The sequence below is a fragment of the Tachypleus tridentatus genome, chromosome 12 (genome assembly GCF_004210375.1).
Source record: "Tachypleus tridentatus isolate NWPU-2018 chromosome 12, ASM421037v1, whole genome shotgun sequence".
NCBI classification, from domain to species: domain Eukaryota; kingdom Metazoa; phylum Arthropoda; class Merostomata; order Xiphosura; family Limulidae; genus Tachypleus; species Tachypleus tridentatus.
This window is the reverse complement of record NC_134836.1, coordinates 14,072,427-14,087,373: the sequence shown is the minus strand read 5'-3', so window position 1 is coordinate 14,087,373 and position 14,947 is coordinate 14,072,427. Positions and strand designations below refer to the sequence as shown.

Below are 14,947 nucleotides of genomic sequence, written 5' to 3'. Positions count from 1 at the left end.
CCACGGCTGGGAGGGCGAGCATGTTTGGCGCGATTCGGGCGCGAACCCGCGACCCTCAGATTACGAAGCGCACGCCTTAACGCGCTAGGCCATGCCAGGCCCTATTCCAAAGTGATAAAACCGTATTCGATGTACTCGTTTTTGTACTTTCGTTTGATTCCTTGCTTTTGATTCAACACATTCTTCTTTGCAGCATCAGACTTACTTAAATATTTTTCCATGGATAAATGATAAAGCTAATTCATACACGATAAGCAGGAAGTTCTGCAGTTGATATAAAATTCCTACCTGTAGCGAAGTAGGTGTAGCGTACCGCAGATTGAGAACGTGTTCCAGAAAGCAGTTTGATTGTTTGATGCATTACACTGGGGAACACTCATTTTGTTACATTTAAAAAAAAACCTTTCTATAGTCAATTTGAGTGTGTTGATTTCAAATCTGAAGTCGGTTTTTGTCTGCAAGCTACAGATTTTATGCAATTTGACATTTTTATTTATTTTTTAATGTTTCGTTATTATAGGAAATTATAGGAATAGCTTATCAATTTGTTTGTGTATTTTATTCAGGTAGGAATTTGCGTTTGTAACTTTTGCGTTTGTACACTTCATCTGGACAATCTCGTTTAATGCTCCAGCAGTAGTCAGCCATCATACTTTTGTCCCAGCGCCCTTGGTAGCGTTCTTCCATGACCTTTAGGTCTTGGTGGAATCGTTCTCCTTGTTCGTCACTCACAGCCCCCAGGTTGTCAGGGAACTTATCAAGGTGGCTGTTCAAAAATTGGACGTGAAAATGCTTATACATGGTTTACGCAAGTTCACATTTGTACAATTTCATTAACCTCAAATTGCATACAAACTAGAGCTTGTAGAGAAAAACTAATTTCAGATTTGAAATCAGTGCCTAAAACTCCTTCAGAATCAGTTAAAATATCCAATGCAACTCAAAGTTACTGAAAAAGTGTTCCCCAGTGTTATTTATGACGTACGAAGCGCTTCTTGCGCCACAATTAAACTAACAGTCGAACCGTTGCAGTCGAGAATGAAATTTAAGTCTAATATTGTCAAACATGTTAAATAAAATATAAATTTACTTATAAATACGGCAAGATTTCAACCAATCCGTTTATCTAAATACCAGTTGGTAAGTCTGCTTATTAGCACGTTACCTGAAATTTTGTTTGCGGATATCACAGTTTTCTACAAAATAAGGCTTACATTAAGATGAGATTTGAATAAAGGTTATATTTATGTATTTACTGTGTAATTATCATGAAGTTGTGATTGCCAGTGCAACAACGAAAACAAAAAGTTCAATCATGCAGTCTAAATCTGTCTTTCAATGCATATTTATATTCCAACAGAGATTTAAAACATTCCACACAATATTAGATATTATATAATAATACGCAATTAAAGCAATGACAAAAAACTCAGGTTCTAGTAACATGACGTAAAAATACACAACTACATATTGAACTACACAACGTATGACTCATACAGTTACTTAAACAAGTCTATGATTAACTACTGTTTCTAAAAATAAAGTTCAGCCCTTCTGCTATATAAGTAGTTATATCATGGCACTCGCATTAACTTAAATTGATGTAAATTTAATAATAAACCCCTTTTCAAGAATAATTTATATATTACATAAAAAGGCTGTTTTCACTTCATGCACAAAGCCTACTTATACATTTTGCACCAATATTTGCCTTCTCATTGATGTCCTCCATGCAGAACTAGCAGTTCTGGAGATACAATTATGACCTTGTGTCCAGCAAAGTCTAGCATAGGATAACCAATGTAGAACTTAGATGGTCTGGTCAGACCTGCTTCCCTCACTTACTCAAACAGCTCTCTGAGTTTTTCAGATTGTCTTCCCATGTGGTTGTGTAGGTCAAAATGTCAACCACATAGTGCTCAATGTTGGTGGTTTTGCACAACATCTTCCTTATTATGCAGTTGAATATTGGTGCTGAGTTAACTAGCTCAAGTGGTATCCTCTTAAACTAATAGCATCCATCTGGTGTCACAACTGCTGCCTTCTTTCTAGACTTTATTTTCATCAAGATCTTTCAATAACCTTTACTAAAATCAATTTTGAAAAAGAACTTGGCTCTATTTAGTTCTACAATAATAGCTTCTGGGTTGCACATAGATTTAGTTTAACTTTGTCACAAAGTTCAGTTTCAAGAAGCCTATGCAGAAGTGGTTTGATCTGTCTCCCTTCGTGATTACCACTGGTGAATGGCAGGCTGAATTCTAAGACTCAATGATTCTAGCTTCTAACATTATTTCGACTTCTTGCTTGAGCAGTTTTCTAATCACATAGGACATATAGTAAGGCTTCACTTTGACTGGATTCCTGGTCATGGTCTCAGTCTTGTGTTTCGTAAAATTTGTCTTACTTGGTCTATCTGTAAACACATCTCCGTACTGGCACAGTAGATTCTATAGCTCTTTCTTCTGTTTACCAGTCAGTGCTTCACTGATGTTGACGTCTTTCTATGTCTCTTCTCCCTCCAGTGATCTTAGGTGTAGTAGGCCTTCATCTTCTGTCATAAAGTAACTATCTGTGATTTTATACATCTGCAATGTCTATTTGAATCTCAGCAGCTGCATCTGTTAGGTCTTTTCTCTCAAATTAGATCTTCCACAAATTAGTGTGGTTGGTCTTGTTCTTCCTATCTACTTTTACCTTATGCTCTGTTGACCACTTCTTGCACTTCATAAGATCCTTTCCATTGTAGGATGAGTTTATTGTCATCTATGGGTAGCAGAACTAGGACCTTCTGTCTGACCTTGTAACGTCAATCATTCTTCCTGTCAGAGAAATGTTTCTGACTGCCCTGAGCTGCAGACTTTCTTGAGAACAGTGACAGGTCTCATCTTGTTGGTTTCTTAGGTTTAACATGTGCTGCTATGTGTTCCTCAAGTCCGAATTTTCTGCTTATATCCATAGCTCTTTCAATGTCTGTATCAGACATTTTGTTATTTTTTCTTACAATAACTTGAACGATGAAAATCCTGTACTTATTTGTGGACCTCCTTGGTGAGCAAATAATACTGCCTGCAGGTACCTGTCCCAATCACATAGTCACTCCTGGTACATCTTTTACAGCATGCTCTTTAAGACTTTGCTGACTCCCTCACATCATCCATTACCTTTTGGGATTGTATAGAATGGTAAAAAAACTGCCTAGTGTTGACGAGTCTGCACACCTCTAGCAAGCAAACTGGAACCTTCTGTCACTGAATACTTTTGGAAAGCATACTCTGCAGAATACTTCCAGAAGAGCATCTGGTACTCTCTGTGTGTCTATCTTCAGCTACAACTTGGCTAATTTCCTTCTAGGAACTGTTCTTTAGCAGATGTCACATGACTAGCAGAATCTGATTATATTTCTAGTGATTCTGTCTGCTTTTTTTTTTCTTTGCTCCTAGATGCCATCTCAAAATTGACTTATGAGCCAACTTTGTCATTAAGTTTGGTATTTGCTTAATTTCCTCAATATAACTGTGTTATTAAATCTCATACAGTTCTCTCTCACACTTTATTCTTTAAGCCCTTTGCTTCTTTTTCTGGTGCTCAACTTTCTACTAGGCTTTTTCCTAAAATTTCTGCAGTGATGGATCTTCTTTCTGTACTTCCTTTAGTTCCTGAAGATTTATATTTGGGATATCACCTTTTGAGACTTGATTTTTGTTTCTTGAGCTCTTGCAGATGCTTCATCAGTCTCCTTTCTGTCTGTTTCCTTCAAATTTCTGCTACCTGGTATGGTTGCCAATCATCAAGTCATACATTAGTGCCCTCAAGATCTCCCAAGTAGTATGAATGGCAATGGGAAACTTTTTCACTGTCCTATAAATCTGCACACACATATGTACCTTGCCCATCCACATGCGCCAGACAGGTTCTCACTAATCCACTCTTGCCCACCCACTATCTTGTATGATTTTCACTTTCTTGTCCCTGGCAGTCTTCATTTACTGGCATGTTGTGTTTTGTTGGGACCTCTCAATGTTTTTCAAGTGCTCTGATAACCAGTAGCACTGTTAACCTGTGTGTTACTTAAGCTTACCATAAATCACACACTGTTTAACCACTTCCTTCTTGTGGTGAATCTGATTAGTTGCTTTATTTTGTTTCTTTTGGTAGCAGTATCCATAGTGAGCCTTTCTTTTCTTTATTATTTCCAGCCCCATCTTTATAAGTAACTTCTTTATATTTAGATTTCTGTTGCTCCTTGTGGTGACAAACTTGCATTCACTCTCAATGTGCCCCATTTTAAAATAAACATAGCATCTATTCTCTCTTTTGTCACATTTTATGGCATCCTGCTTCAACTAGTTATTTTTGGCCTTATCAGTTATACTTCTTCCAGTTCTGCCAACTTGATCACCTTATACATATTTTTCAGTGCTTTCTCCTTCAGGAATAGTGACGTTTCAGTGAAGCACATGATCTTGAACTGTTTACGTATTAGTAGATCTGCCAGTCAGTCCCTCAGTACTATTTTCACAGTAAGCCATGTCAGTCCATCTTGATAAATTTCATCACAGCCATGACACGAACTACAAAACTTTTTATTTATCAGTACTTTTTTCATTATATTTGTTTGTGTACTTTTTATAAGATGGCATAAATTAGTTACTACATTATAGAACATATTCTAAAGCTTTATAACTTGTGCATAGAATAATATAACAGGTAATCAAAGATTATAAACTGTTTTGCTCTTATCAAATAATGATAAAATTATAATTAATGCTAAAACTAAGTAGGTACTAGGCTTGTTGAAAACAGACGTTGATAAATAAAAATAAAATATTGTTTTGGACTTGCAAGTTTTTAACTTTGGGAGACTGAATGGCTGATGTCAAGTTTTATGTATGAGCCAGAACCTTCATAGTAGGTGTCTTTGATTTGTTAGCAATAAATTTTACAAGAAACAAACAGCACACATCCCATTTGTTATAAATTAATATATTTAAATAAATTAAATGCATATGCAAATATAGAGAGCTTTAAATAATTCTTTTTTAACAAAGTCCACACAGTCTGGTTCAGTTATTTCATGGCACAATTTAACAAGATGAATTGTTTATCCTGCTCCATTACACAATGGTTTGTGATAATTTCACTTCAAAAACTGCAACAATTTATCCACTCTTTATGGCTAAACATACAATCTCACAGTAGAGATCTAACTTTGAACTAAATTTTTGATGCATATTTATACCCTAACAGAGGTCTAAAACATTCCACACACTACTAGACTCTCCTCAATGGACTCAGCAGATAGCTCAGTGTGAGTTTACTATAAAAAAACACCCACTTCTAGACATTATAATATAATAACACTCAATTAAAATGAGATAAACCAAAAGTTTTAGTAACATGATGCAATAATACAACAATCACAATTCGTAATTATTGAACTACACAAAGTATAATTCATAAACAGTTACGTAAATAAACCTGAAATATACTGTTGCTTCTAAAACTAACTTAACACTCGCACTATATAACTGTCTAAAGTGTAACACATTAAACTTAAACAGAAACATTAGTCAGTATCCAACAAGCACTGTCCCTGACTTTGTCATACTATCAATGTTTTGTTGCCTACTTCATGATAGCTTTACCATTTTATGTGACTGTTTTTGAAATCAGAAAAGTTTTTTTTAGAAAAACTGCAATTGTATATGATAGGCATTTCTTTATATGCCATTTTCCCTTATCTGTCAGAAGTGTTGTTTCCAAGAGAAATATTTGTGTTGAATCTCATGTGTTTCTTGCCAAGTTAACTCAGTTTGCACAAACTTCTTAAGAATCTTTTATTTTGTCTATGAGCTATCTTTACCCAAGATTATCACAACAGTTCAGTTCTGGCTTAATCTGATAAGTGGGAAAAGCTTCATTGATGTCAAGAGTTTATTCATTAGTAACTTTATTCGTTATTTTATAGTCTCTCATTCATGATTCACAGTCATGTTCTTAGCTGGAACTATTCTAATTCCAGACATTCATCTTTAGGTGTTTTTACAAGTGGTGAAGATGGCTTCATGAAGATCATGCACTGTTTGGAATTGACGTCCATTTCTATAGACTTCCCTTGCTATCCACCCTCAAACATTTTCAATGAGGTTCAATTTGGGTGAACACGCTCGATGCTCCAAAAGAATCACGTTATTCGCCATGAAAAAGTCCTTTGTCCTGTGGGCATTGTGGATTGCAGCATTGTCCTGCTGAAAGATCCAGTCATTTCCACACAAGCGAGGATCTTCAGTCAATCAGCATGCTCTCTCCAACATGCCAATGTAGCAAGCTGCTGTTTCCTGCCTCTGTATAACCTGAAGCTCCATTGTTCCATCAAAAGAGAAAGCACCCCAGATTATGGTGGAACCTCCTCCACTGTGTCATGTAGAAAATGTCTCTGGTGGGATATCTTTATCGTGCCAGTAACGTTGGAAGCCATCTGGACAATCCAGGTTAAATTTTTTCTCATCAGAGAACAAAGCCTTCATCCACTTTTCTATGTCCCATGTTTGGTGCTTCTCAGCAAAGTTTAACCGAGCTGTTTCATGGTGTAGAAGGAATCGTGACCTTAGAAGACGTTTACGGTTTTTAAAGCCTTTCTCTCGTAGATACCGTCTTATTGTTCTTGAGCTGCATTCTGCATCCATAAAGGCCTTAATCTAGTTTGATGATCGGCTGGAGTTTTGCCAGACAATCCGTCAAATTCTCCTGCTCAACGCTGGCGAAATTTTCTTGGGCCGACCACTTTAAATTCTCGTTCTGTATCCCTCAGGGTCTTTTAAAAAATTTGCTACAGCAGTTTTACTCTGCCCAATCTCGCCAGCAATGGCACGTTGAAAGAGACCTTAACTTTGCAGCTCGACAATTCTGCCACTTTCAACCTCTGAAAATTTTTAGCCTTTTCCATGTTTTTACCCAATGTAACACAGGAGGTGTCAGAGATGTTGACAACGCTAATGCTTGAACACAAATGACTAAATTTCGTTATGTGTTTACCTATTAACGCTTCGTTTCAGTGTGGTCTTAAACTTTTGACCATCTAGCATTTAGGCTAATTTCATAGTGTTCACATTTTCCCTATTAAATGCTAAAAAGGTTTTTTATTTTTATTTTCATCTTTTGAAGCACTACTCAAATAAGTGGTTGAGTCTAACAACACAAAATGCAAAATTTTCTTCATGTTCATTGGCATTAAGATTTTGTTCAGCAGTGTACATAATTTGTTATAACCTAGAAAATAAGCTTAAAGAACAATAAAATGAACAAAAAATGCTGTTCTAATTGAAAAGATCCCAGGGTACAAGTTGTAATGTGAGATTATAAAATGTACCCTAGATTTTGGAGGTGTATACAGAAATAGGACCCACATTGTGGTGGGGATACACCATCTATCAGTCTTAACCTTCATTTGCCAGTCTCATACATTGTTACTCTTTTATTTCTTGGGTGAGACTGGAGAATGGAGGTTAAGGCTGATAAACGGTGTATTGCCACCACAATGTAGGTCCTACTTCCTCAGTCACTTCCAAAACCTAGAGTACCTTTTATAATCCCACATTATAGTTTGTAGCCTGGGATCTTTACAATTAGTGCAGCCTTTTTTGTTTGATTTACTTTTGTTTTGGCTGGTTTTTTAAGTTATAACAAACTAATATTAGTCAGAGGATTGAATTATCTGTTTTTAATGCAGTCCTTCCTTGTGATTTTGCTTATTTAACTTGGTTAAAATGTATTCATTTTAACTAAAGTATATATATATATATACACAGGGTGAGCCAAAGTAGGTGGACAGTAAAAAAACATTTATTTAGAGATCACGTATACGTACAACTATATGTAATAAGACAATTATATTAATGAAAATAAAATGTTATTTATTAACGCAAATGCTCAAATTGTTGAAATTTCCAATACTCTTTTAACACCCATATTCTTTTATCTGTATTTAAAGTATTTGACATTATGGGTTCTATTAACAATCTAAAAAAAAGAAAACAGATTAAATTAAAACAAATGTAATTATACAATTGTAATTATATAACACAAATAATATAGTTGCAACATAGTTATAATATACAATTGCATTAATATAACCGATACATAAACCTATTCCAAATGCTGTCCACCTACTTTTGGCTCACCCTGTATATATATCCAGAGGATGATATGAAAGACGAATGCTATAATAAAAAAAAGCAATCTCTCATATATATTGCATTTATCCTCAGAACATGTATTCCCAGTGGGTCTTGTGTTGATTGGAGACGGGAATTATGTGTTTATGGCATGGTGCTCCTTCTATTGAGGACCTGGTGTGCAATTCCAGATGCCATTGAGTTGTGGTTGAAGCATATTGCCATGTGACAACATGTATGCAAAAAGATAAGAGAAAACCTGCTAATTTAAAAAAAAAGAGATCTGAAAGTAAAAAGAACCTTAAGTCTGACTTTAGGAAACTTTGAAACTAGAAAGAAATCTTAATAGGTCACCATACAGGTTATTAAAATAGGTGATATTCATTACAACCATTAATAAGTTATGAATATGTATTTTTGTTTGTAATAAATTGAAGTAATGTTTTATTGTAAATTTATAAATGTCATTAAGACTATATGGTTTTGATTAAAGAATAGCTATAGGGTCAAGTTTTACATTAAAAGAATATGGCTAAATTCTCACTTCTGTAAGAATACAAGAAATGAGTTTTTTTCTGACTTCAGAAGTGTCATTAATAGGTAGAATTGTTTCATAATAAAGAATCTCATTTCATAAAATTAACTCGTAATTTTAAGTCATAGTGATTTTGGTATCCAACCTAGCTATTAAATCTTGTGTAATATTATCATTAGACACCTGCATTTGTGCAAACCACTTGAAATAATCTTGGAAAATGGGCAAGTAATACAGAATTTGTCAAAAGACTGAAATAAAGATTAGCTTAGAATCTTCAAATATCTTTTTCCTTGATAATTTGCTGTAAAACTTCTCAGCAGAATATGTATTAGCTGAACCATGAGATGCATGAGAAATGATGTTGAAATAAAGTTTGAAAACTTTTAAAAATATTAGCAACTCTCTTTGTGAATTCAACACTTTATTTAAATAAGGTTTTATTTTTTGCTTTATAATAGAGGAAATACTTATAATGTAGGCGTGCATCCTGTTGCATCTACTGTTAAAATAACTATTACTATGACAACATTATCCATACCATCTTCTTTAACCACAGTTCCACAGGATTTTTATATGAGGTGATTGTATAAGACTTTTATGTCTTTGTGATGAGAATGAAAGAGAAATATAAAATTGAAGTTAAAAATATGTTGTTTTTCACAAAACTCATTTTAGCAGTTAAAAATAAAATTACTAATTAAAAATTAGGATTTTCCTACGTGTAATAGTGGAACAATTATTGTGGAGAACTTTGTTATTGCTGTGACATCTGAATTCTCATTTATCACATGTTGTATTTTGTGTTGAAAGTAATACAAGTTATTAATTTATTTAAACTTAAACTGTTCTATTAAATTATAAAAATTAAACTTTTTGTTATATGAAACATATAATAGCCAGAAATATTTGGAGCAAGTTTCAAATTTTATAAACATTAAATTACTCATACTTGTTATGATACACTGATTTACATTTCATGTACATTACGATCAGAACATGCATTAGTAATTACTATTTTGTTTGATGTTTTCATAAAATCATCGTTACCTAATTAATTCTTAATATTCAACATAGTGACATATGCCAGCAGAAACAAATTAATTTGTAGCACTAAGGAGTTTATATGTTTATAATTAACATTATTTTAACATCCTTGTTTTGAAGAAATACTGAATAAAAAATGAATTAAGACTAATAAAATAAGGAATTGTTGATTTCATATATAAAAAAAGATTTGATTTTGTAATCCTGTAGCAAAACTATGTGTATTTTTCTTTGTAAGTAAATCATTTATGTGCTTAATAACAGTCATATTTAACTAGTAAGGATTAAATTTATTTACTCCATTTGTAACTTATATAACTCTCCAATAAATCCTATGATATGTGCTATCATAAGCGTGTAATGTGCACTAATATAAGGCCTATCAAAACACTAAATTGTTGATCAAGCTTTAACAGCAGAATATCAATAAATTTAAGAGCTTCAAAGCTTTAAGTGTTGAATAGCATTGTGCAAAATAAAGAAGTACAAAAAATCATAAGCATCCACAGAAATTATTCCAAAGGGATAAAGTAGGGTAATTTTGTGAATTAAATAAAATAATCATAAAGATATACTGAATGAATAAAGAAAGAAATATGTTTCTCATTACCCCCTATGGATGTTCACGCCAAAGGAGCTAATTTTTTACCACTTTTTCTTGTTTTTGGTATAGCAGGAAACCAAAATCCTGTTGTTTTGTTTGATTTCTTATACAAATTATGAGTGCATACACGTGTATGTGATCATTGTTTCATAATTTTGTTTATATTTCTTGTAATTATTTAAACTTTTGATTTAGTTTTGAAATTTCAATATATGTGCTTTAACAATAAATTGTTGGAACAAGTTTTAACTTTTTTTTACTATGATGTTTTTTTCTCTGTATTTGGAATGCTTGTTCACACATGTTAGAGTTCATGTGTTTAGAAACTCTATTTTTCATGTGTAATATTCAGTAAAAATGCATATTTAAACAATATACCAATGATGGATTGATGTTCTCTAAACTCAACTCCCTCTTCAGCTCCACCAATTCTTCCCAAGATTCATTGCAAAAAAACAATCAAATAAAAAAGGACTCAAATCGTCCCTTGCAAGATTTTTAGCAAAAAGGAAAAAGTGAAATCAAAAGATGTTTATGTTGTTATAACATATTTATTCTGGCTTTAGCCTGTTTTTTTAATACATGTTTAAGTATAATCTACATACTTATAAGTGTTACTGTTGTAGCAGGGATACTTTTTGCTTAACTTTTTGTTTAGTGTATTTTCAGCTACAAGCTATAGTCTTGAACAAACAAATAAGAATATGTTTGTTTGTTTTTGAATTTTGCACAAAGCTACTGGAGGGCTATCTGTGCTAGTCGTCCCTAATTTAGTAGTGTAAGACTAGAGGGAGGCAGCTAACCATCACTACCCACCGCCAACTCTTGGGCTACTCTTTTACCAATGAATAGTGGGATTGACTGTAACATTATAACGCCCCCAAGGCTGAAAGGGCGAGCATGTTTGTCACGATGGCGATGCGAACCCGCAACCCTCAGATTACAAGTCGCACGCCTTAACACGCTTGGCCATGCCGGGCCAATAAGAATATGTATATTTTCTTGGTTCATAACTTTGTGAAATATTGTATTACCCTAACATGTTCAAATATGGTTGTAATATGTCTATTTTCACCTGTTTCTTTTATTCTTAAAATAATTCTAAAATTACCCATTATTTCATGTAATGTACCTTGTGGCAGCTGATATTTGTGGATTTTGCAAAAAACTTTTTCTCTCTTTGATACTTGTTAATCATAAAGCTATGCAAATTAGAATGGACTATTGTGGTGTGTGCACCACTAGTATGAAGTTTTGTTTTTAGAGGTGTGGGCCCTCACATTTACCATTAAACTACTGGAGGGCTAAATTTTTCTTTAAATTTTGGTACCAGATTTTTTCAAGCATAAATTGAACATTTCTTTCTTAGCAAATAGATCACTATTTGCCAATTATAGATTTATTCAGTATCTGTATATGAATGTTTTATTTAATTCACAATTTTACACTGATTTTTCCCCTTAGAAAACTATTCCTTCCTGTAGAAATTACTGTGGATGCCCACATAGATGACCATATGCTTGCCATTTTGTTTGTTTTTAAAATATGTTCTGCTTTCCCACTGATCTCATGTAACTCAAATTAATTGATAAATAATTGAAACATGTTTTATTCCCACTGATAAGGGTCAAAAGTTTAAATCCTTCTCATGTCAAAATGGCATATAAAATCTGATGTTAAATTCCAGCATAATTTGGACAAGCAGATGAAAATGTTGATACATTCCCCTTGGAAGATATGCCATTCCATTGTAGGCTAACCCCCTGTCATACAACTTGGTAGATTGAAACAACTGGGGTAAAGAGCCTTGCTTAAACATACAACAGCATGTTTCTCACCAGCCTCAAACTCACAGTCATTCAACTGCAAGTCCAAAGTATGAAACCACTTCTATAAGATTCCCCTACTTATAAGGGTAATATTTTTTACTCAAAACATATCACCATTCCTATCAGAAATAATTAAGCAGCCAATCTATCTATGTATTTTGTTTGAATAAACATAAAAATAGTATTCAATAATGAATTGAGCCACATCAGCTTATCAGATTTAAAATGTTTGATTTCATGTGATGAACATAATAAAGAAAAATATGTTTATAAACACAGCAATAAAAAACACACACCAAAAACATGGTATAACCTGATATCAACAAAATACCTTTGCCAAGTCTTTGTGTCTAGACAGTCTACTTGTTCATAATGATGACAAACAATGGTAGAACCTTCTCCAAACATTGTGCATTCATTATTGTGTTACATTTGTAATAATATTTTCTTTATTACACATTAAGTTTGTTTCTAAACTGTATAAATATACCTTATCATTATCTAAAATTATCTATTTTTTCAGGGCTAGTCATGGCCAGGTAGTTAATGCGTTTAACTCGTAATCTGAAAGTTGCAGGTTTGAATCCCATTGCACCAAACATGCTCATTCTCTCAGCCATGGGGGCATTATAATGTGATGGTCAATCCCACTATTGGTTGGTAAAAGAGTAGTCCAAGAGTTGGCAGTAGATGGTGATGTCTAGCTACCTTTCCTCTAGTCTTACACTGCTAAATTAGGGAGAGCTAGCACAGATAGCCCTCGTGTAGCTTTGTGCAAACTTCAAAAACAAACAATCTATCATCTTATTGAAGACAATTTCTGTAATCTTCAAACAGATACAAGTTAGCACAAAATTACTGTCACAAATCACAAATGAAAAGAACATTTACAGAAACTATAAGAAAACTCAAATCTGTATATTTAATGTACTATTGTTCTACCCAATTACATATAAACACTTTATAGCTATTTTCAAAGCTGTTTTATTAGTAACTGATCAAACCATTTGATATAGCACCCAAATAAGGTGGCAAGCAAGGCCTACACAAAAACAGAAATTAATGAAAACCATTGGAGATCAAGTAAAGAATAATAATATTCTCAAAGGGTGATGTGTTCTTAGCAAAAATAAAGTTATTTTTGGAATTAGTACAAACATTATAAAAAAAATTGTTAAGTGGGTAATTTTATAAGGCAAGTATAAGAAAAAAAAAAAAAGCTATGTATGGCTAGCTACTGAGCCTGAAAGAAAGGAACCAAACAAGATGTGGATGGAAATGGACATATCACTTGATTGGCTAATTATCCCATGACAAATAGAGCTGTCTTGACTTTACATGGAGAATACAATTCCTACATTAGTGACTCCAACTTTGTGTTTGAATAGAATCTAATCTTTCATCATTATACCTTTCTTCTAGTTAACTTTAGAATAATACTTTTATAGCTATTTTACAATAGAGTAACATTTTATGATAAGAAATTCTTGTTGTGTTAGTTTTCCTAGTGAGGAAAACAAATAGGGCCAGACTTGTACCATGTCCCATTTTATCTGTTGCCTTCTTGTCATATTTAATAGTTTTCTGCTTCTTGACGGCCTCCTTTTGTTTCAAGTTTGACTGGTTATTCTTGGACTTGAAAGTTATACTTCTTCTATGAACTTTCCATATACTGTTCTGCCAGATTGATAATCTCATTCATGTCTTTGGTGCTCTCACTTTTAGTAACAGTGATATGTCAGCAAAGCACATATATACTAATGTTGGTTATCACAGTTTTATCAAGAATTTTAATAATTCTCTTTTTCATCAAAGTCCTCACAGGCTGATTCAGTTACTTTAGAACACAATTAACTGAACAAATTATTATTTTCTTCTCTATTATTATAATGCAATATGTGATAGGTTCACTTGAAAATTTGCCACCATACATACACTCTTTATGACTAAACTCATAATCACACAGTCTATATCTATGTCTTGAGCTACATCTGTGATGCTCATTTATACCCAAACAGAGGTCTGGAACATTCCACACACTACTAGGTATTATGATGCAATAACACTCCATTAAAACAATAAGAGAAACTCAGAAGGTTGTTGTAATATGGTGCAATAATAAAACAATCCCCAATTATTAAGTATTGAACTACACAGCGTATGATTCATAAACAGTTATGTAAGCAAACTTGTGATAAACTATTACTTCTATACGTAAATTTAACACTCTTATCAAATGTAAACTGAAATAATCATGTATATCTTGCAGCTAAAAAGCACCATATATACCTGAGAGAACAGCTATGACAAGTTGCTCTTGATACCTAGTTTCTATGATATTTGTATATATTGATTTTTTTTACACCTTCACACTATATATAATATAGGGGTTAGCTCTATAAAGTGCACAAAGCATTGAGTATTTTACGTTTTACAACAGTCATCTAGTATTCATGTATTATTAACTAGTAATTTCTGTTTCATTCTGTATTTAAGCTTTTTCAAGAAACATCAGATTTCTATAAGAAAACTAACTTTAAGGTGTAATAGAATTGTTAACACCAGAATTGTATTTTTTTTTTTTTTTTGTTTAATTTTACATAATGTACATATATATTATATAGGTCGTCAAAAATTGTGGAAATTGTTTTACTCTATCAAATTATATAAAATTGTAGTTACTGCTAAAATTAGGTGTGCATTAAGCCTGTTTAAGAAAGATGATATATGAAAATAAATCTTGGTTTTAGCTTTT

At 33.1% G+C, this 14,947-nt stretch overlaps 1 long non-coding RNA gene across 2 annotated transcripts; it reads left to right on the top strand.

Moving 5' to 3' along the window:
- Nucleotides 1-335: 335 nt before the first annotated feature.
- LOC143234870 (uncharacterized) lies at nucleotides 336-9,105 on the top strand. Of its 2 annotated transcripts, none has more exons than XR_013018839.1 (2): nucleotides 336-1,140; nucleotides 6,040-9,105. It is a non-coding gene; the product is annotated as an uncharacterized LOC143234870 (long non-coding RNA). The 2 variants fall into 2 exon arrangements; XR_013018840.1 differs by having other exon boundaries at nucleotides 6,026-9,105.
- Nucleotides 9,106-14,947: the final 5,842 nt, after the last annotated feature.